A 23405-nucleotide genomic window follows, 5' to 3' on the forward strand; every position below is an offset into this window, starting at 1 on the left:
ATTCTCCTGCCTCAGCCTCCCAAATAGCTGGGACTACAGGTGCGTGCCACCACGCCCAGCTAAAACTGTATTTTTTTTTAAAAAGGACTTACACATTCAGATAGCGGACAGGCAATTCTCAAATATTCAGCAATTACCTATTTACTTAATATCTGAAGAGCTGTCTTGACCTACCTAAACTGAACAAGGTGACTGACCAATATTTTCCATACTCTGTATTCTCTCCATACAGTACTGACTGATGCCACACATAGCTAAACACCCCCAGCTACAATGAATTTGCAAACAAGCCATGCTGTGGAGTCCGACAGGCCTGAATCTGCTGGATAATGAAGCACATTAGTGAGCTCTCAAAGCCTCACTATCCTCTTCTGTTAAATGGAGATAACTTTATAACCCTGCTAGGTTTTGCTCTGAGGATAATGCATTATGTAATACATGTAAGTGGTGCTTGATTTATTTTTGGGACGAAGTAATTTCCCTTCTCCCTTTATCTCACCTTTCTGGTTGTTTCTTGTCAAATATATTGAGCATATTGGTTATTAATATGTCCCATCCCTTTTTTTTAAGCAGAAATGGCTCTATTCATACTTCAAGTTCAAGGAGGTAGTGTTAAGCTGTTTTTAGGCAGAGATGGCAATCAAGGTTGAGTCACCGACCCAAGAGTGGCACAGTACAGGCCAGGTGATAAGACTAGTAGGGTTGGATAGTTGGAAGAACTCTGCAAATAGAGGTAAAAATAATCAGCCTTGCCCCTTCATGGATTTGGAATGGAAGACAGATGGTACCAGATCATTCACCAATAGTGAACGCAAAGCTAAACTGCAGAGAGAAAAGCTGAAATGCTATCTATAGTTAGAGGAACATCTTGAATCTCACAAGACAATAAATCCCTAGAGATCTGCTGGTTCCTGATGGCTCTGGAGGTCTAGTTCTGATGTTTATCCTTAAAATAACTCCTCTTCTAATCACAACGTTTAGAGGCAGGTACATCTGCCTTAGTGCAATGTATGCCCTCATTATGGATAGACTCTAGTTTTTAAACCTAAGGTCATACTTATAGGGGAGCAGAAAGAACACATGCTTATATAATCTCATTGCCCTGTCTTAATGCCATCATTAGGGACCAAACGCTTTTTGCTTTGATTTCTAAAGAATGTGAAATTCTTAAAAAGATCATGTTAATATTAGCTTTGTTTCTTATTGCAAACAAAATGCTCATCTTGAAAAATAAAATGTGGTCTGTTGATTGCTGGGGTGAAGTCTGAAGGTGGGGGAATCCAACAAATTATTGCCAAGAGTCTGTGAATGCAAATGAACACTAAGCTTTGGAAACTGAATAGAGTTTCTTTCACATATTGCATTATTTTTCAAATTCATGTCAATTCTATCACTATTAATAAAATATGAATTAATTTTAACATTTCTAAATTTATAGTAGCTATTTGTCACTATGTGTTCTTTCGATCAACTACTAACCTTGGGAGCTTGAAAAAGTTGTTGGCATTACAAAGTCTTAGAAGTATAAAGCAGTGCTGCTGAAAAAGATTGGAAACATTTGACACAAACTGTAGCCCTGAGGAAACCTCAGTGGAATTGAATGGTAATTCGGTAGTCTGGGGGCATTGCAGACCCTGTTGGCTGGTGAGAGTTTGATGTGAGTCACATTTTTATTCCAATAAGTAGTTTTTTAGAACAATGTAAAGGGAGTGTCATTTTCTGGATTAACTTCTTGGCTATTGTTAAGAGTCACCAAAAAAAAGAATAGATACTTGGTGTGGATTCTCTGTCTGAAGAATTATACCACCATTTACCCAATCATTCATAAACAGTCTCTCTCTCCTCTTTTTCTTTCCTCACAAACACAGCCACGCTCCCCTATGATCTACCTCCTAAATTCTCTCAGATTTATACAAGTCTCTGAATTTGTGCTATATCAAAAGGAACATCATCCGTCATCTGGGCAACTGCAATAGCCTCCAAACTGGTCTGTCTCCATCTAGCATCTTCCTAATCCATTCTCCAAAAGTATCTTTTGAAAATGCAAGTCTGATCAAATCACTTCCTTTCTAAAGCTTCCAATAGATTCTTACTGCTCTTAAGATGGAGTAAAATTGCTTAATACTGCTTGGAAGTTTCATCACAATCTGGAACCTGACAGCTTGCTACCTAACTCTTCAGCCTCATCCTAGTATCTAGTGCCATTCATCCAAGTCCCTTTTTAAGAAGCTCCAGTTTTTCAACAGGCTCACTATCAAATCCAGCCCTTGTACATGCTAGGGCTTCTGTGGGGAGCACTCTTTCTGTGCCTCTCTTCACCTGGCTGACTCCTATTCCTACTTAGGATGTCAACACAAATGCCACTTTGTCTCTGTCCTAGATTCCATAGGCAGTTATTCTCTTTGTTATGTATGTCCACAGGAGCTTATTCTTCACCCCATTTTTCAGACTGATCAATTTTTAATCATCTGTTTATTGTCCCTTCCCTACCATAAGCTCTATCAAGAAGTCTATCCTTTTTTGTTTCTATCTTTTTTCCAGTAAAGGGCTTGACACATAATAGGCACTCAATTAATGTTTGAACTGTTGAGTTGGATTAACTGTCACACTCTTACTGAAAAAAGTTTTGAGGACAAAAGAAGCAACTTAAGAAATCTATTGAAAACAGATTTGTTCTCCCATGTCTAAAATGTCTTAGTACATAGTCTATCCTGTTTGTAGTAGCTCTTACTTTGTTCTACCTCATATGTTGTAATCTGAATCTCAGTTATGGACCAGGCATTATGGTACAGAGGATACAGAGATCTATCTTGTAAAGCATACTAAAATATATTGCAAATTTCTATGTTAATGACATCTTTTGACATAATGAAAGTTTACAATTCTATGGAATCAAATATCCCTATTATTTTATAGCTTCTTGATTGCTTATTTCCCACTATATCTAGATTATACAAATGTCGCTTAGATTTTCTTCTGAGGCTTTAAAAAATTGAAGTCTTTAATATGCCCGGAATTCATTTTATGTAATGTGAGATAGGGGTTCAGATTTGCTTATTTCTAAATGGTTAATCAGTTGTGCCAGTAGTACCATCCGTTAAATAAGCTACGTTCTTCCCACTGAATTGAAATGCCACCTTTGTTGATAATTCATAAAATCTTATAACAATGAAATACCTTTGTGAATATTCTATTTTGTTCCATTGGTCTACTTGTCTATTCGTATGCCTATTCCATATCATTTGATTATAATGCTTGTGTGTTCTGGCATCTGGTAATGCAAGCTTACCCTCACTCTTTTTTTAAATACCTCTAATCTTGAGAATGCAGTCTTCCAGACAAACTTGAAGACCATGTAAAACAACTTAAAAATGCATGCCTAAAATAAAAACCCTTGTGGCATTATAATTGTTACATATATATATATATATATATATATATATACACATATGATGTATTCCTATTGTCTTTTAATTTTTCAACTGTATTTTCTGTTCTTCAATAAGATTTATAGTTACACACAGGCACTTTGTCTTTCTTCCATTTTTTAATCCTAAATATTACCTTGGTTGCTACTGAACATAGAACTTTTTTTCTAATTTTAATTTCTGAATATTTTTTGATAAGCTAAAAGAAAAGCCTACTTATTTTTGTAATTTATCTGATAGCTAGTCTCCTTATCCAGTTTTTACTAATTTTTGTTGTTACTTGAATCTTTGGATTTTCAATATATATAATCAGCAAAAGATGTCAGTTTAATCTCTTTTCTGATGTTTATTTTTTCTGATGTTTACTCTGCTTATTTCATTTTTTATTGTACTGTTTTTCACAGATAGATAGAAGTCTTCTTCTTTTCTATGACGAGGAAGGATATAAATATACAAAGATAAATCTGTATCTACTCCTGAGAAAACTGGCTCATTGCTAGATTTTTGCCCTATAACACTTAAATTACTTTAAAATTTTTGTAAGTAAATGAATGTGATTTACCTATGTCATTCAGTAATAGCAGGTAGAACTGGAAGGATATTAGATAAATCCTAGTTTACCCCTACTCATTTTACATATGACAAAACTAAAGCCCAACAAAAGAAAGTGATTTGAATAAGATGAAAAGCTAGAAGCGAAGCCCAGCCAAGAATACCAAGGTTGTATGACCTCTTTCACAGTGTTTTTTGTAAAAGACATAGTTGATTAGAACCTTAGGCATGAATTTAAAAAGCCATTGTTTTTTTTTTTTGCTGGTTTTTAAATATCACATTTTAAAGAACAAATTGAACATCTAAATTAAATATTTATTGTATCTTAAAATTTTATTACTAGTACGGCAGAAGCTTCTAGTTTTCTCCAAGACCATTTTCCTCTTCTTCTTTAGTAATAAAATCCTTAATTTTTAGCAAGGGTTATATTAAATGTGACTAAATTCTGGCCAATGGCATGTATGCCAATTTTCAGGTGTGACTTAGGGAAGCGTCCTTAACAGGGAAGGGTATGACCTTCATCTCCCTTTTCTCCTTCCTACTGGTTAGAAAGCAGATATGTGGCTGCAGCCACACTAGATCATGAGGTGCAAGCCACCTGCTAAGGATGGCTAGCCAAGCAAAAAGGCTGAAGGAGTCTGGGTCCCTGAGAAGTCTAGGTTCTGGGTCCCTGAAGCCACCCTGTCAGGGATTGCCTACCTCTGAGTTTCTTTATATGAGTGAGAAATAAATTTCTCTCTTATTTAAGTCATTGTTATCTGGGATCATCTATCATTTTAAGCTGAATTTAACTCCGATCTGCCAAGTAAATTATGAAGTATAACAACAAAAGTGGAAATACCTTAAAGATAATCTGCAAACTCTTGCTCCAGGAAAAAAAGCACATCATAGATGTTTGATATCAGAATTCTGGTTATGACCTCAAGACCTTTGAATTTTAAATAATGATCATAATAATGACAATGATAACAATAATAATAGCTGTGTATTGACTACTACAGGGAGACAGTGGAGAGCAGTTAAGAAATGGGGCTTAAGTCAGACTACCAGATGTGCCACTTTTTGGCTATGTGACTGTGGGCATGTCGCTTACTGTTTCTAAGTCTCAATTATCTTTATAATGGGGATAATGAAAATTCTTAGCATTAAGTTGTAATCATTAGATGAACACATGTAATGAAGTCAGTAAAAATTAGCCCCATGTAATATTATTGATCTTATCATTAAAACCCACCATTTCTACTACTTTAAAGGCCAGGCATCAAATGACACCTATGTGGCAATATTTATAATTTAATTATCACAATAATACTGTCACATAGGTATCATTATCTACATTTCACAGATAAAATGATTTATAGGACTCAAAATATTTTGTGACTGAGCTGGAATGGAATGTAGGCTTGATTATAAAACCATATTTCTTTTCATGATACTATGCTCATTTGATTAAGATTTTATAACCCTTTAAAACCTTATGTCAGGACACATGCATTTCAAAGTATTCTCCTGCTATCATTGTATACTTTGGTTGCTGCTTCCTCTGTTAATAAGAGCATTCCTACTCCCTTTGCCCTTTGTCTATCTAATTCCCAGTCTTGACATCTCCAAAATTCATCTCACCTACAATCTTCATCCTAGGAAAGTTTGGTTCTGTGCACCCCAAAAATGCTCCTGCAGCACTCTCTGCTTCTTTCATGGACTTGTAGAAGCACATAGAGTTGTAGAAGCACTTGGGCATATCTAATGACCTATACATCTACACCACAAGAAAGCAACCACGGGTTTGGGAAGAGCACGTAACACACAGGTGCTTGTAAATTTCTTTATCTGGAAACTGTCCCAGGGAACTTTGCATCAGAGGGTAAGCTTCCCTTGGAGATTTACCAACATCAAAAAAGCTCTATTGTCCGCTGTTACTAGAGCCTTGTGACTGAGGAATAAAATGGGAGATGGTAAACCCTGGGAGGAAGACCCATAATCCTCTTTTCAAAAAGAAATGCAGTAATAAGGCTCCTTTGTCAGGCCCAGCAATGGTAAACAAGTGTTAGTAGCAATCTCAGGAGGCAAAACTGGAAATCCAGACCTCAGTGGATTTTCCTGGAGTCTATTATTTCAAGCAGCCCCAAATAGGTCTCCCTGTTACACTTTCTTACAGCATTACTATTTTCTTCCATAGCACTTAATTAATTGTAAGTGGTGCCATTTTGTGATTATTTGTTTAATATCCATTCCTCCAGCTAGACTCTAATCTCCATGAGGGCAGGGATTATGGTTGTTTTAGCTCACTTAGTGCTAGGCAAATGATGTCCAATAAATATTTGTTGAAAGAACAAATGAATTGGTGAAACAGAGATAGTACCTCATACAAAAGCTACATAGTGAATATAAAAACAAAGTGAAGTAAGTAAAAAGAGTATCGATCCAATTTGGATTTTAGAGACCACAAACTTTCTGATTTTAGGCAAGTTGCCACATTTCTGTATCAATTTTTTCACCTCAAATAGGGATAATATCTATTTCATTGGATTGTTGTGAAAATGAGTGACGTAGTACGCATGTGAAGCGCTTGGCAGAGTCCTTGGCAAAGAGATGATATGTGCTAATGATTGTTTACAAACATGACCTCCTTAAAAAAAAAGCCATCTCTTCCTCTTTCTCCTTTGCTGGATTAACTGAGGAGACTTTTGGAACACCTGAATGTTCTAAGGTGTAATAATCTGTGAAAACTGAAAAGACCTTGAATGACTAAACTCAGGCAGATGTAAGCTCCTTTTGCCCCTGAAATATCTTTCTCCTTTGGCCAGAAATTCTCACCTTCCTATTCCATCTCTTAGAGACCATTTGGTGTCCTTTGATTCATGCAATGCATATATATTGAGAATCTATAGAATGTTAAGCACAGAACTGGGCTCTGAAAATAATACACTGGTGAACTAGACAAGAAATGTTCAGCCTAAGAGCTTTATTTAAATGTGAATAAGTCCTGGAAAGAACTGTGGGACTTAGTTATACATATGCCACCGTGAACAACGATAACTATCTGGTTTTGCACATCTACCCTATCCCCCGCTCTGTCCTAAGTATGTTACATGCACAATCCCATCTAATCTGTACAAGAACTACGTGAAATAGACTTAACAATTTCTGTTTCACAGGCAAGGAATCAGAAGCCATGCAGCTTCTGATGTAGGGGTTTGAATTAAGGTCTGTGTGACACTACAGCCACAATTTTCTTTCTATCATGATGTCTGCTTACCAATGACTTTTAATGATCCAATTGATTTAAGGAGTGATGAACTAGCATATTTAATAATTTACTTCCTTTTATTAGATTCTACCCATATATGGTTGTTCAATTGAATAAACATGGTTCTTATAATAACTGATGTAAAAGCAGGGGTTCATAAACGTTACATTTTCACTGGCATATGGACTCTGCCTGCATTTGTTACAAAGATCTTTTAAAAACTACCCTTAAAATGGAAGTAAAAGTCAGGGTCCAAGAGTTCTTCTTTTAGATCTGGGGTGTAAAACTCATGGATCCTGAACCACATAAAACCACGGATGTGTTCGTATTGGTTATTTTGTTTGATGCCATCTTTTAAAAGGCAAAGAAATGAGGCAGGTATTCTGCTTGGTCAAAACACCATCATTTTAACACTCCTGTAACACCTGGCCCATTTTTTTTTTGGCTCCTGCTTTAGACCATTAGCTTCTTGAAAAAAGATATTTGTCTTAAGGATCTTTATGTCTCTGGGGCTAAATTCAATTTCTGGCATACAGCAGAAGCAAAAGAAATGTTTGCTATATGAGTGAGAAAAAATCCTATGGTTAAGAGTTTCCTCCAAGTATCACAGTAGGGTTGGGGCTGGTAAGAGACAGGACAAACTGAGCAAATGAAATTTGTCATTCACTACCCCCTGGGAACCCAAGAGCCTTCTACTTACTTTATTTTAACAATACTCTCTTTGGAGAAAAAACGATTAGAAATTTATTTAAGGTAAAACATAAATGAGTGAATTCTGTTTTAAAGCACCTAATGATGTTCCCTGGGGACTATTTAGGTATAGAGAATTTTGAGAAATTCAAAGATTAATGAGGCCCTGAGTCTATGTTGTAGGAATTCACAGACTGTTCAGGAAGACTACTACTGGATGATGAAGATGATATTTATGAAGATGATAATGATGATGGTGGTAGCAGTAGCAGCAATGCTCATACAGGCAAAGCATGGCATAAAAACTGTATTAATCAGTGCTCCAGGATCTCAGCCTAGACTTGGCTCTCTTTTCTGTTTCCTGCCCCAAAACAAAGTGACAAAAATAATGGACTTTTGGGCAATTGCAGGTAGGTTTTGATTAGAAGAGGCTTTTCAGTTCGGAAAGGAATGCAGCCATCTGCTCATAATGCTGGCCCTGAGAATTACTAACTAGTTTAGGTGAATTTTCCTCAATCTTCTAAGTGTTATGACCTTTCAGGCCTACTACTTTCTAGGGCCCAAGCCTCTGCCATAAAAAGCAGCAAACCTAAATTCAAATTTCACACTCTGCCAGAGATGGGCAGAAATCTATGCTGAGGACACTATGCAGCCTGTTATCAGAGTTATGTGCACAAAGATTTTCCTTTAAGTGGTATTTTAAAAGTTAAAATGTATAACAATAAGAGAACAGTGAGCTAAACCTTGTTCATATATATGATGGAGTGTAATCCAAGTATTTAAAATATACATTTACAAAGAATTTTAATTGAAAAGATCATGTTTCTGCTATAATGTTATTAAAAATGTAGAATATAAATTTTAAAGAAATGAGCAGTCTCTATTAGAAAACAATATTGAAAATGGAGGAAAATATAACTTAGTAATAGATTGCAGGTGATTTTTATTCTTTTTTCTGTTTTGTTTCCCAAATTTTCACAATGAACGAATATTACTCTTTTTACTTAAAAACGGCAAATTCCCAACCCTCACTGAGGCTCACTTAAGAGCTGTTATATAGAGTAGTGACTTGAAGGACCAGGTATCTGATTAATGAATTACCTGGAATGTCAATCGCAGCTCTCTTTAGTTCTGGTTCTTAGAGTTTTGTTAAATGAGTTTATAAAACTAGAAAAAAAAGTGTTCTGAAAGAAAAAGTAATGTCTTCTTCATTTAATTATAAAAAAAAAGAATTCTGTACTTGTATCTAATCCTAGACAACCACAAAATGAATATTCTCACTGTTACAATGAGGTGATCTCAGTCACCATGATAACAATCAGTGGTATCCAAGCTAGATACAAATTCAAAGAAATGACTTTATTCCTAATTATCTACCATAGGAACCAATAATCACAATCCAGAGAAGATAGCTGGAATACTGTGTAGATTTTTAGCCTTCCCTCTATTATTCACCTCTCAGTGAGTTTCCATTTACAGATGTATAAACTTATAGACCTATTACGAAGATTTGGGTACTCCTTGCCAGCAACCTCCAGTTGGCATTTGAGGAGGTGATTCTCAGATAACGTAAAAGCTGCTCACTTTACATTCTCTAAATAAGTAGTCATAAGCAGTATACTGTCATTGCACTATGAGCCCTTATAAATACTGTGTGCTGAATTCATCTACCCATTGTTCTACATAAAGTGTCCATTAACTTCATACATGGTTTTAGATCTGCCCAGTGCAAAAGATGGTCTGTTGGCTATGCTCAGTTCCCTACTTCTTTATTATGAATTTATTTAACTTCTCAATTTAAATTAAGGGCTCTTGAATTGAGGACAGCAAATATTACTACTTCTTTATTAAAAACAAACTAATAATAACCACCAATGAGTTTCAAATAAAAGAGAGGGTTCTGCTAAGCATTTAATGGATATTATTTCTAGTCCTCACAACAATTTCGTGAGATACATTATAATTTGCATTTAACAAATAAGACTGGGGCTCAAACAGATTAAATTATTTGGCCAAGACCAAGAAGACATTAAGTAGTGGAATTAGAATTCAAATTTGGTTCTGACATATAGTCCAGTATTTTTCCATTTTCCCATGTTGCTGATGTCTGATATTTAGATTTTTTTTTCAAAACTTCCATTTTACACCCTAAGAACCAGACTTTGAGGAATGAAGTAACTTGCCCAAGTTCATATGAAAACAAAGCAAACTCAAATCTGAATAAAATTAATTGCCCTTATTTGTTTTTTAAAACTATGTTACCTTTGTAACATAACAGCAATCACTGCTAATACGATGTATGCCATATTTTAATTTTTTCTATTAGTTTTAATTGGTGTGAAGTTAAAGATATTTTATAATACTGTCATTTTTTGAATTTGAGATAATTTCGAAGTTACAGATTTTCTGCCTTTTCGTATGGGAAACAGCAGAAATATAAACATGTCAGTGGGGAAGATTCAGAGCCATTAGTCATTAGCCACTTTGGCACAACTGTGGTCAAATATCCATCCAGGAACAAAATGGGAATGTTCTCAAAAGATCAGTTGCCAAAGCACTTCAAGAAGTTTCCTCTTAATAAGAAGGCCAAGCTTTTTGGCCTACTATTCCATTTTTCCTTTTTCTTTCCTCCCTCCCTCTTGCTCTCTCTTTCTCTCTTTCCCCCTCCCCCTCTTTTTATAGGAAACTTAACATTCACTGAAGATCTTGTATATGCGAGAGACTGTTCTAAGCACTTTCAAAGACATTATGTTTATCCTTACAATTAATCTCAGGAGTACAATTTTCATTTTCCAAAATTTGGACAACTTGTTCAGAGTGATAAGGCCTAACTTCAGTTTAAAGCCACATCTCTTTAATCCACAATATACTTCTCTCTAGTGAGATGCAGTCATGTATCATATAAACAGGGTGCTATCTTTTCAACAACTGGGATGTACAGACTTAATTGACACTCTGATTCAAATAAACTATAAAAATACTTAGGAGATTAAAAAAATACTTAAGGGATTTGAACACTGGCTTTATATTTGATGATATTAAGTGATTTTTTTGCTGTGCTAATACTATTGTGGATATATGTAAACTATTACACACAAAATGAAATGTCTTAATTAGTTCAAATTAACCCATTAGAGAGAGGAAGGATGGGGATGGCAGTGAAACAAAGTGGCCTTAATACTGATTAACATTGGGTGATGGGTACATGGGGGCTTATTATATTATTCTCTCCAAATATGTACGCTTTCCCTAATAAAAAAATTAAAAAATAAAAAGATGTGTGTAGATTGGTTGTAGTTTGGTAGAACAAGAGGGTTTTGGGTTTGAACAACACATTTATCACTTAATATCTATGTGACCTTGGGCAAATTACTTTCATCTCAGCGACACAGTTTCTCAGTCATAAAATGAAGCTTACCTTGCAGACACTTACCTCAAAAAGCTGTAAGTAATGAAGTAACGTGTGTAAGTATCTAACACAGAGCACTGTACATGCTAAGTTTTTTTTGAGACAGAATCTCGCTGTGTCGCCCAGGCTGGAGTGCAGTGGCGCAATCTCGGCTCACTGCAAGCTCCGCCTCCCGGGTTCACGCCATTCTCCTGCCTCAGCCTCCCCAGTAGCTGGGACTACAGGCACCCGCCACCAGGCCCTGCTAATTTTTTGTATTTTTTAGGAGAGACGGGGTTTCACCGTGTTAGCCAGGTTGGTCTCGATCTCCTGACCTCGTGATCCACCCGCCTCGGCCTCCCAAAGTGCTGGGATTACAGGGGTGAGCCACTGTGCCTGGCCTTTTTTTTTTTTTTTTTTTAACAAAATTGCTAGCTATTTTTATTAGAAGGCATAAATGATTTCTGCTTTCATTTACTTGCTCTTGAGACCTAGCCTAGAGATAACTTTCAATATTCAGATTAATTCAATTTTGGCTAACAGCCAAAGATGAATGATATAGGTAAGCCTTCTATGTACATGGTCTTCTACTGAGCACCTCTTTGGAAGAATGTCAGCTTTCCCAGTTTCTCCTATGCCATTGGTGACTTGGATCTAGATCACTTTCCCCTGTCCTCTTCCAGTTCTCATGGATTTCTTCTAATACCCATACCAGCAATTCTGGCCAAGGCCTCCTGTTTTAAGAATGAATCATATGCTATTTTTTATTATTCCTTGTATAGCCACTTTATCAAAGTATTGGCTACATTATTCTCTCATCACTGCTGCAAACATGCTCTATCATGCCTCCCTTCCCCATCCCAAGATGATATCTTGGGCTGATTTATATTTTTTCTGTCACTTGTAGGTATCAGAGAAGTGGTTGTTTCTAGATATTAAAAAGTTTAGTCTAATTTAAATATAAATTTCCACTATACCAATTCAGTGTTTCCTTAACTAGGATTTCAATCTAGCAGTGAGGAGAGGGGGTAATATGTTCTTTTGTCCTGCTGCCTTCCCTCTTGTATTACTTGCTCTGCTGCTTCTAGGGAGGGGGCAGAAAAGTGGAGGGACTATATAGGAAACGGACAAGGTCTTACTTGACTGGTGCCTGTGTAATTTGGCACTCTGTGAGTCAGATGCCCAAATGCTTTGCCATTATCCTGGGGTGTTTGAGGACTCTTTAACAACTCCTGACTGGGAAGTTCCAAACTCCACAATTTATTGATGGGTCAATGCACAGTTGACTTACTGCTCCACCTATTCTGCTGGCCTCAGTGGTACAGCTCTCCAAAGGGGACTTAGACATGTATCAGACATGATTTCTTCCCTCAAGAAATTTCCAGTTTTATGCGAGAGTTGGCATGTATACAGTGATTATGTGTTCAGATGTGCTAAGAGGACTGAGAAGTAACTTTTGGTTGCATTCCCTTAGGATGACTGGGTTAGGATATCTAAGTAAGGTTCAGATTTTCATAATCAGAACAGCTCCTGCAAAGTGATTTCCATAGTCCTTGAAGAGAACTCATCTCTGTTCATGAGTTCAAGAGCTTATCCAAGACAGAGTACCTGTGTTTGCATGCATATGTGGGTCTCTTTAGTTTCTCCTGTTGGTCTTACTGTCCTTACTCACATTGTTTGGGTCTGTATATGCATGCTGATTCCTGGAAGGAAAGTCCCAGTTACCCTCATAGGCTTCTCTTAACCCCAGTAGGATGAAAATCTTATTTCCAAAGCTTCTTTGCTAGAGCAAACACATGAGCTTGACTGTGGTTGCTTTTGTTTCCACAGGGGTCTCTTTAGAAGCCAAGACATGCTCACACCACTGAGAAATGGCTGTGGGCTCAAGTTCTACAACCAGAGCATGAGAAATCCAGAGGCAAATTTAAACGATACAGATGTGTCTCAAACCTTCCATAATTTAGGCTTTTCCTTCCAGATTATTTTACTTCAAAATCATTTTTTCAATTTAACTGTGAAGACCTAGTTATCATAGATCTATCATTCTATCCCAGGACCTAGAGTAGGGGTGGGGAGAAGACAGGGACATATTTTAGCAGATATAACCATAATATAATAATTTGCAGAAGATCAATAATTTGATTATAAATCACCTTTTTAAAATCTAAAATTCTAAAGTTGAATGATATGAACAATAAATTTTTTATTGTCACATGCTATTATGCAATCTGTGAAGTATGTTCACAATATCTCGTAACTACAAAGGGTAGGTAATATCATACTTATTCTCACATGAGGAAACTAAAACTCAGAGAAGTTAAGTAAGTCTTCCACAGCTACACACTATGATGCCTAAAGCACAGGTGTGATGCCTAAAACACAAATTTAATGACTACTAAGTTTGTATACTTTCTATTACATAGTTCAGCTTTTGTCTTTCTAAAGCGGTTTTTCTAACTGAGTTCTTCAGAACAACAATGAAATGTTGATAAGTATATTTTCACATAAGTTTCCTGTACAAACAGGTTTGGAAATATACAATTAATCAAAGCTAAACAGATTCAGTGGTCTTTACCACAGGACCACTCAGACTTATTATTAACATGAAAATGAGCACTGGGAATATCGAAGAGTGGGATGTAGTAAGCATTTTCCCCCAAAGAAGTGTTTCAAAAAACTCTGTTTCTGTACAGATATATTTCCAAAACGCTGATAGGTATTCTTACCACCAAATTTAAACCATCCTCCCTTTCAATTATGCACTTGATCTAGAATGAGGAAATTTCAATAGGCCTTCCTTTTTAATGCTGTCTTGTAAGTAATGATTTGTTATAAAGCTATTACTCTTGAATATTTTGCTTAAAACTATACAAAACAATCTATTACAGTACATTGAACATACTGTGTATATATCATCTATGTGTGTATGTATGTATCTATCTATCTGGATGTATGTGCATCTCTACCTCAGCCCTACCTTGGGTACCATTCTCTGCACTTGGTCAATCTGCATTAGTGTACACTTCTACAAACACTCAGCAAATGAAGGTTCTGATAGGCTAAACCTGATCTGAACCTGTTCTGCAACATGTGTTGTGTGTATGGCCTCCCTTTTCTGCCATTTATTTGGTGTTATTTGAGAACCATTTATTTGATAAACAAAAGATATGCAAGTGATATCACCAGATCCTGCATAAGAGTTGAGGTCTAGGCGTCTCCTGGAGTGTTTAACAGGTGCTCAGGGCACCTTGGGGGAAAAGGTAATGGAAAAAAGAGGATAAAAATCAGAAGATAATTAAGCGCTGTCAGATGTCCTGTGACATTATTTATGAAGAGCACCACAGAATCACTGGAGTGGGGGAGGACTGTTCATCAACTGAACATTAGTCACTAGAGGCTCTGAAAACTTTAGCAGAAGACATGTCTTAAACAAATGAAAGAGATTTTCTAAACAGGTGCAGGAACACAGGCCTAAGCTAGGGCATTGATTCAGTTAGCACATGCTTTCTAGGACTGCGCTCATCATGCTACCTGGGATATGTGTTATGTTACCTATTATTTAACTATGAGCCAATTAGGAAGATATACTTGGAAAAAAATGCAGCTGGACACCTAGAACACTAGCCAAGGAGAAATGGTGAAATGTAGACTGAGAAGGTGGTCAGAAAAGATAAAATGTGGGCAGGCGAGAAGATTGGGGTGTGCAGGGGGAGAAGGAATTATTTATGTTCCAAGCTCTTTCAGGTGCTATATACACATCACTATATTAGGTCTTCAACATTCATATAAGATAACTACATTATCCCTATTTTCACCAGTGAGAAAATAAACTCAAAAGATTAATTAGAACAATAACCCTACTCAATTCTATGAATCATCCAGGAGTTGTCCTATTATACAAAGAAACCTCAGAATTTAGGTGCAAGTTTTGTAGACTTCAAAAGAGAAAAATACGTCCTTTTTTATCTACAGATTAGAAATATGCCTGAAATTTCCTAGGAAATTGGGCAGGAAATAGAGGAAGAAGGGGGGAAAACCTGAAGGAAATTGAAAACGCTCTTTGAGGAGTTAAAAACAATAAGGCCATTTTGGATTTGATGTGTGTGGGGGTGGGGGAAACGTGAAGAGGGGCTAGAAACATTTTTTTTGGTTCAGTAGGAAAGAGCAGTTGGAAGGTATCTTTTCTTTATTGTAAAAGCCTGGGAGAAAAGAATGAAAGAGTAGCTCATGGGAGACTCTTCCCACAGACGCACACTGAATGATTAGTCACGAAATGGGTTGGAAAAATAGAGGAGGTGTGGGGAGTGTATCAGACAGAAATCCTGTTTTGGGAAAGTATTAAAAGATAGAAGTATCACAGTATAATATTTAACCAAAAAAGCGGAGCTCCTGAAATGTTTTTTATTGAAGTTCAGTGATCAACTGTGAGTGCAGGTTGGGGGATAAGGGAAACATGTTATTTAGCTACACTGAACAGTAATTCATAGATAATAAAATATATCCAATAAGGAAATAAACTTAAAAATTTCCTTTCAGTTCATATTCTGGACTCAATTATATGCTGGCATTATATAGTAGGGTGATGATGATAAAGTAAAGGCATAATGGAAAGGGGATGCATTTAAAGAAGGAATAAGAGAAAATTTGAAGTCTTAGTGCAGGGATTTATTTCATTCTGAAATAATTCTGCGCATCCATACCACCTTTTCATTTCACTTGACTTAAAATTGCATTTATCTGTCTTCTCCATTAGGCATAAATTCTTGAAGGCTGGGATTGTATCTTACTTAATTTTGTTCTGCAGTGACTACACAGAGCTTGGCACACTTTCTCAATAAATCTAAGTTTTATAAGGTAGGGTAAGCACTGTAAACTGTTCACTATTTGATTCCTTATTTAGAAGTTCTGCAATGAATGGAGATTGCTTCAACTCAGTGACCAAAGTGGTTTATGAGCTACTGATTTCTGATTAAAGTGATGCTAATGATAAGGATAACTATTATTTATTATACATTTTCAATAATAAGCCATTATATTCTTTACATATATAATCTTCTATTTTCTGTTCAAGAATCCTGTGAATTACTATTAGAAACTGAGGCTGAGAGTTTAAACAATTTATTCAAGGTCACAGAACTAATAAACTATGGCCCTGGGAATTTTTGTCTAAGTATTAATACACCTAGCTTAAGAACTTTATACTTCCTCTCATAATTTTCTCTGAGCCAACTGAAATCATGGTTAGAAGTTTCCCATTCACAAACTAAAAATGAGGAAAGACTAATAGTTTAGTGGTTTTCATCTCACTCTGAAGAATGAATACCTTTATAATCATTTAAAAGAATAACAATTTTATACATAGGATTTAAGTTTACTTCACAATTTCCTTTCATTTTTCATAAAATTTTTCATATGAACAAGAAAGCAAAAAACATCAAGCACTTTATATAAAGTTACAGAAACTCTAGAACTTCTGGAATTAACAAAATTGATAGTCTTCCATTAACTTGTAACATCAAATGCCAAGAATTTCAGCAAGCAGAACTTGCTAATTGAAAGTGAGCCTTGTGCAGCACTACTTGATACATTAAAAGCAAAATATTATATTAATAAGCATTTCAACTTTATTAATAATGCTTGATGGGTCTCCAACGGGACATTTTACTCAAAATTTAAAATTGGACTTCAAGAAATCAGAAATAAACACGCTAATCACAAATTACTAAAACCAAAGCAAAATATAAAACACTAGTCTCCTGTAACACCAGCGTTTACTATTTCAAGAACTCTTGAACTGCAAAAAGATTCTAAAATATAAGATAACAGAAATATTAGGATCTGTTGATTTACATTAGAAAAAATTCACCCAGGTTTCAAAGTACATTTAACATGTTAATGATTTGCCAAAAAAAACAAAAAACTATTTACATAAAGCTCCTCAAAAGTTCATAGTCTTTCAGAGCCTAAGAAATAATAAACAAAATCCAAAAAAAGGAGGAAAAAATATACTTAAAAAGTGAGAGATTTCTATTTTCAGAAAAGTATTATATGGGCAACAATGAATAGGATTCATTCTATGGATCGATAATAATTGCAGATAAATTTAACTGATTTGTTAACACTTTGCCTTTTATAAGCAATGCCTCATAAAAATAAAATCTTTTAAGTAAAAGAGGTCTACTTTCTACAAAAAGTTCAGTAATTATTGTATTAGGTACATTGAGCTTGAAGACCACTTGGTGAATGAGAGTACTCCAAGTCTTAATTGTAATTTAGAACAAAAGGAAATAGAATGCTCACCTGGAAATAATCCAGTAAATCCTTGGAATTACCATGCATTAAAAAAAAGAATAAACAATTGATGGTTACACAGTAGGTCATCTGTATTAGGACTGCAGTAAATAAAGTAAAGAGGTGGAGAAATCCAGAGAAAGTGTAAGAATTGTGAAAATTACCCAATCTGTATGCTTTAAGTTAGCTGATAGGGGTATAGAACAGCTCTTGAACGTATTCACAGGCACCTTATGATTAAAGTGTCAAATCTCTTTGAAGATTCCTCAGTAATTTACTATTCCATTTCTGTTTCATTCATTAAATAGTTTCTAAAGCATCCCCAAGACCCTTCCATCAGTAAAAGTCTCAATGATTTAAGCTGGGAGCAACGCAAACTATTTCGATTCACTTAAGAGCGGCATAAGTTACCTTTAGAAACAAACTGTAAATGAGAAATGCAATGCTGTGGTCCCCTCACAGTGTGAACATGTTAAAATAATTCCATAGCTCAAGAGAGCATGATCTAAGTGGACCACATAGCTACCACAGTCTAGATTTATATTCCCTCTTTTACTTATCAATATTCTTATTCTTGTAAACAGGTAAAAATACTTTATCTTTTTACTTATTAAGAGACAAAAAGGATAAACATGTAAATAGATTTTAAAGCACTCTTAGAGGTATTAATATAGTGCTTTAATATCTTTACAAAAAATAAATCATAAAATAATTTTTTTGAGATAGGGTCTTGCTCTGTCATTCAAGTATAAAATAATTTTTAATCCAGTTTTTTTCGTTACTAACAAAGATATTTAAAGAAACATTAATTGTGCACATGGTTTCAGTAGAAATTTAATTTTTGATATAATTAACAAGGTACATGCAACTGATTCTTATTAGAACAAATATTTAATTGACAAATATTGAGTTTCCACTATAAAATACATTGTACAGATATTGTGGAAATATTTTAAAAGGTCATTAAAATCATTGCTTTTCCAGACAATGAATTCATATTGTAGGGGTGTCTTTAAGATAAAAAAATTTCCTGAAGATACTATTTTAAAAAATAGACTGGAGAGATGGATTAGGTGACTTATATGGATCTTGTCCAGCTCATATATTCTATTAGTCATATGAATTAACCATTGGGATAGTAAAAGTCTCAATCATTCTTTAATATATCTCTGTACCATTTGATACTTTAGGAAAATTAATATGTTTATATTCACTATACATAATGAAGATGGACGTTGTCAGTTTAGATTAATTAAATGTGATCATTTCTGTGAAGAGAGCCTTCCTATTTTCCTAAATAATCACTAACTTTAGGAGCATAGAAATCACTCAAAACAAAGAAAAAGACCTTGAGAACAGTGAAAATATATTGCTGTTATCAATTAGGCAACCATATGTTTGATACTGATGCTGAACTGTTATTCTGTGAAACTCCCTAGGGAGCTTCTCCACAACGTTTGGAATTCATAACTACATGCAACCCAAATAGAAAATCTATAGCTTGCCCAAGACAATATTCCTGATGCTGTAATCCTATCACATGTGACTCACATGTAATGGGGAGGTGATTCACAGTGTAGTAAATCAAAGCGGGGCACTTAGCAACTACAAATTTCCACATCTCTGCAAAGGCTATCTGGTGTTCAGAATACCCTGGAATGGGTATTCTGCAAGGGTATATGAACGGGTATATCAGCAAGATCAGGTAACATCTAACTAACCCAAGAGCATTTGTTAGAAACAGACTCTATCCAAGACAGAGCTCATCCCAATTCAGTAAAGATTTACCAACAGAGGAGGGGTTAAATTAAATTGTTAATTGGTAAAGGTGTTGAGAAACTCACCACTTTGCTTCTTAAAAGCTTCAACAACTTCCAAGAGTAGTTACCTACTCTTTGAAATGAGAAAGAGACTCCAAGTGGGCCTTCCTCTGGCCTTGCATTCCAATCATCAAGCTCCTCCTTTCCTAATGCCTCAGCTTTTTTCAGGTAAGAATCCTTAGCATTTCCCCATTTGTGGTAGTTGTGAGTGTCTTTCTGAGTGCCTGGGAGATTACATTTTTGCAGAAGAAACAGGAAGGCCCAGACTATATTTAGGAGGTGTAGAATGTTATTGTATAGGCACTCAGGGAATTTTTATGGAAGAAAGGAAGAAAATGAGGAAGAAATGGAGAACGCAAAAGAGGAAAAAAAGGAGAGAAAACAGGAGGAAGGTGGGAAGGCCAGTTAGGCGGGTCATCTTGTCTGCTTTACAGCCCTCATCCAGCAAGATGAGAGCAGAAACTGCGCAAGAATAAAACAAAAGATCTGCCTGAGGAAAAGCTATGCAAATGCTTTAAAAGCTTTAAAGGATGAAAAAGCTGCACTACTCTCCTCTATAGCACAACTTCAGGTTAAACCAGTCAAGCCTTCTTCCTTCGGTCTTTCTGTCCCTTCCCTTTCCCTTCTCTGCAGGTGGCTTTATCTGGAGGATTTCCAGGAAGGCTGGAGACAGGCATCTCTAATTTGGGTTCTGCCTCCTAGGAGCCAGAAGAGAGCTGGCAAAGTCCACTCTGGGAACCCTGCAGCTTCCTCACTCCACAAAGTCCTAATCTCTGCAGCTGCAGTGGTTTTGGAGGAGGATAGATGGGAAGAAAAGTGGGAATGTTAACTGCAGTGTCTTTGAAGGCTGGATTCCCTGAAGGATTTTGGAGAACATAGCAGGGAAAGGATGGAAATGCGCCCTGGGCAGTTCTCAAACAGGAACTGCAGATTCTGATACGCTAGTGCTCCCCGCAAACACCAAGGATTCCAAAGAAATTGTCTGAAATGCAGAGGAGGCCAGAAAAGCCAGACTAAATATCCAATGAGGTGGGGATATTAGAGGTGAGGGGCAATAAAAAAGAGAGAGAAAGAGACCTTACAAGACAAAGAGAGGCAAGGAAGAGAAATGAGGTGGTATAAAAGGGACCCCTAGAGACAATTTCAAAAGATGTGCTGGAGAGCAGACAGTTATTTATTTGAAATCTGCAGCAATGTCACTGAGACTGCTGAAAATGAAAGAGAGAAGGAAACATTTCCACTCAACATTACTTTTTAATTGTTTATTCCATAGACTAGAAGTTAATTGACTTTTCTCTAGATCTATGGTTCTGGGCCTCAGTTTCCTCATCTACAAAGCAAGGGGTTTGGACTAGTTACCTTACAGGGTCTCTGCCTAACTTGATCCTCTCAGTCAACCTATGAGCCAGGGACTCCAAGACCAAGCATTTATCAGTTTTGATACCTAATTCCCCCCTTTTTCCTCTAACCACCCCTCTTTATCAATGCAGTGCCAACACCTGCACCATTCATCGAACTGATGCCAATGCTCAATGATGACAGGGAGTATGGCTCAATTATGACAAATGATTAGTCCTTCTGCCCTGGAGTAAGGAAAGAAGGAATAGACAAGGCAGTATGATTTATACGGTGGATTTCCAATGAGAGGTTCTTCTCGAATTTTCAATTACAAATTTCATCCATTTAAATAAATTATAAATTCCTTTGAGGGGTTCCAAATGGTTGGACTGATCAAAGGGCCAAAGAGCCCTATTTGATGGCCCCCACACCTGATTTGAGAGAAAATTTATTTCGTTTCATCCCCAAAATTGGATTTGCTTATTTTGTGGAAATCCAGCACGCACTAGCCATGCTTTTTTCTCATCTTTCTGCCTCATGCCCATTCTGCCAACCTGCTTCAGTGCAGCATTTTCTGGGGTTATTAAACACCCAAGGCTTAATGAGAGTGCATTCAAGAGTAAGTTGTTCAATGATGCAGGATCACCCCCTACTCCCCCCCACCACACACACACAAACACACGTAGGCAGTTTACATGGTAGTGGGGGTAAAGTGTGTTTTCACAAGAGTTTCATTTTAAATTTGTCTCAATCTGAAATTCCTTTAGAAATTAAAATAAATATTAATATGTAGAAATAAAACTCCCCAGCTTCTCTTGCCTTCAACTGGAAAGTAATACACAAATAGTATGTACTTAGCGTTTTCCACAACCACCAACAATTCTATTTTATTTTAGTTTCCAAAATACGGACAGGAGGGCAACTCTAGAAAAATGGATTCCCACTCTGGCATCTCACAGGGCACTGATCAGGCAATGCTGAGCACTCATGATTTCCACCACGCAGGGAGCATCAGCCTCTCCTCGCCCCTTCCACATACACATTCTTGTACCCCTGCGGGTATTCAGCATTCTGATTTCCACCCGGGGTTTGACCTTGCAAAGACCCTTCTTCCAGTTTCTGGGCAAGGAACAACCCATTTTAACTCAAAACACAAAACGACCTTTTATCCTTTAAAGAAATACTACCAAATGTAACACACCTTGATTTACATTTTTTAACCCCAGATTCCGGATGGCGAACACGGAATGCAAAGGCAGGTAACTAGTTTGGGTCTGACAGTCCCCATTCAGCGACAGAGCCTGTGCCTCCGTTCAAAATCGATAGTGCAGTAGAGCATCTTTCCCTTTTCTGCCCATTCACCATTGTGACAAAAATCAAAGACGAAAAAATTATCTACTCATTTCTGAATACTGAGAGAAATGTGCTCATTTTGCGCCTGACTCCGTGGATCTTAAACACTAACATCCCGCTCAGAGATCAACCATGATTTCCATACCAATCTCATCCACTCAGTTTTACATAGCAAACACCTTTGCTGCCCTTCCACGGTGAGAAAAATGGTGCACCAATCCCACGGATGACAGGTTGCTACTCGACTGCACCCGCTCAATAGTTTTATCAGCAACCGGAAAACTTCACAATCGGTCAATTAGCTACTTAAATCTGTCTAAGACAAACTAAGAAAGCATCTCAGTTTCACCTGTCTTAAATCTAGTCTAAGACAATCCCCCAAACACGCCGCATATAAACACTCCCCCTTCCCCCACCCCCAATATTCCAAAAGATCCCCCATGGACTAAGAGCACATTCAGATCGCCAGCATTAAGCAAGGCAATTGTCCCCATGCATTTAGACACATCTATGCAAAGCAAAGTATGTGACAATAGCCAAAGCATCTCTCTGACAGTTGGTTGCACTACACATTCAGAAATGCAACGAAGATTGTATTTTCCACTTACAGTTACAGCGCTGCGCACGGTCACTTAACGAAAATGATAAAACTCAACAGTTCTTTTTAAAAATATATATTTAATTCGGGTAAACGCTTAAGCCGTCTCTGTGTGTGGTTCTCTCTCGCTCTCTTTTTCTCTGGAGCTCTGGGCTGCTTAAATCCCTCTTGGATCGCGCCTTGCAAGCCCAGCCGCTGCCGCAACACGCTTGGGTAAATCTCTGCTGCAGATTGGGAATCCCATAGAAAACCTAGGGTCCCTGGAGCTGGATGCGCAGGCGCGCGAGTCTCCGCCTCTCCAGGCACCCCCTCCCCTTTCCTCTCTTCCCTCCTCCCTAAGCTCCGCAGCCCCAGCTAGGAGAACTCGGGAGCCTGTGACCAAAAGCCGCCTGGCGATGGCGCATGCTCAGTCGGAGGGGCTCGGAGTTTCCGCGGGTGGATTCCACGTCTCCAGATTTTAGCAAAAACTCAAAAGGAAAGTAGATAGGAAAAGGGAGTCCGGCTACCGGAGCAACCCGCACCTGGACGGGCGCGAGGGAGTGCGGGTTACCCGGGCTCGCCACCCCGCGTGGTTACCGAACCTGGTGGCTGAAGGCCGAGGCCAGAGATGAACACGTGGAGCCGCTTTTCCCGCTGCTTTCTGCCCTAGCCGACCCCCGGCCCACCCTTTGTTAGGCTGTAAAGTGAAGGAGAAAAC

General features: G+C 37.1%; 1 protein-coding gene across 2 annotated transcripts in view; it reads right to left on the reverse strand.

Annotated features, from left to right (window-relative positions):
- VSNL1 (visinin like 1) overlaps nucleotides 1-23405 on the reverse strand; it is a 116191-nt gene that overhangs the window by 92520 nt on the left and 266 nt on the right. The window contains 1 exon segment of one of the 2 annotated variants that reach the window (NM_001132982.1): nucleotides 22719-22984. The exons of the other annotated variant lie outside the window; for it this stretch is intronic. The gene's annotated coding sequence lies outside the window, so the exon portion shown is untranslated. 2 annotated transcript variants of the gene reach the window in all.

Source organism: Pongo abelii, chromosome 12, assembly GCF_028885655.2.
Source record: "Pongo abelii isolate AG06213 chromosome 12, NHGRI_mPonAbe1-v2.0_pri, whole genome shotgun sequence".
Lineage (NCBI taxonomy): Eukaryota > Metazoa > Chordata > Mammalia > Primates > Hominidae > Pongo > Pongo abelii.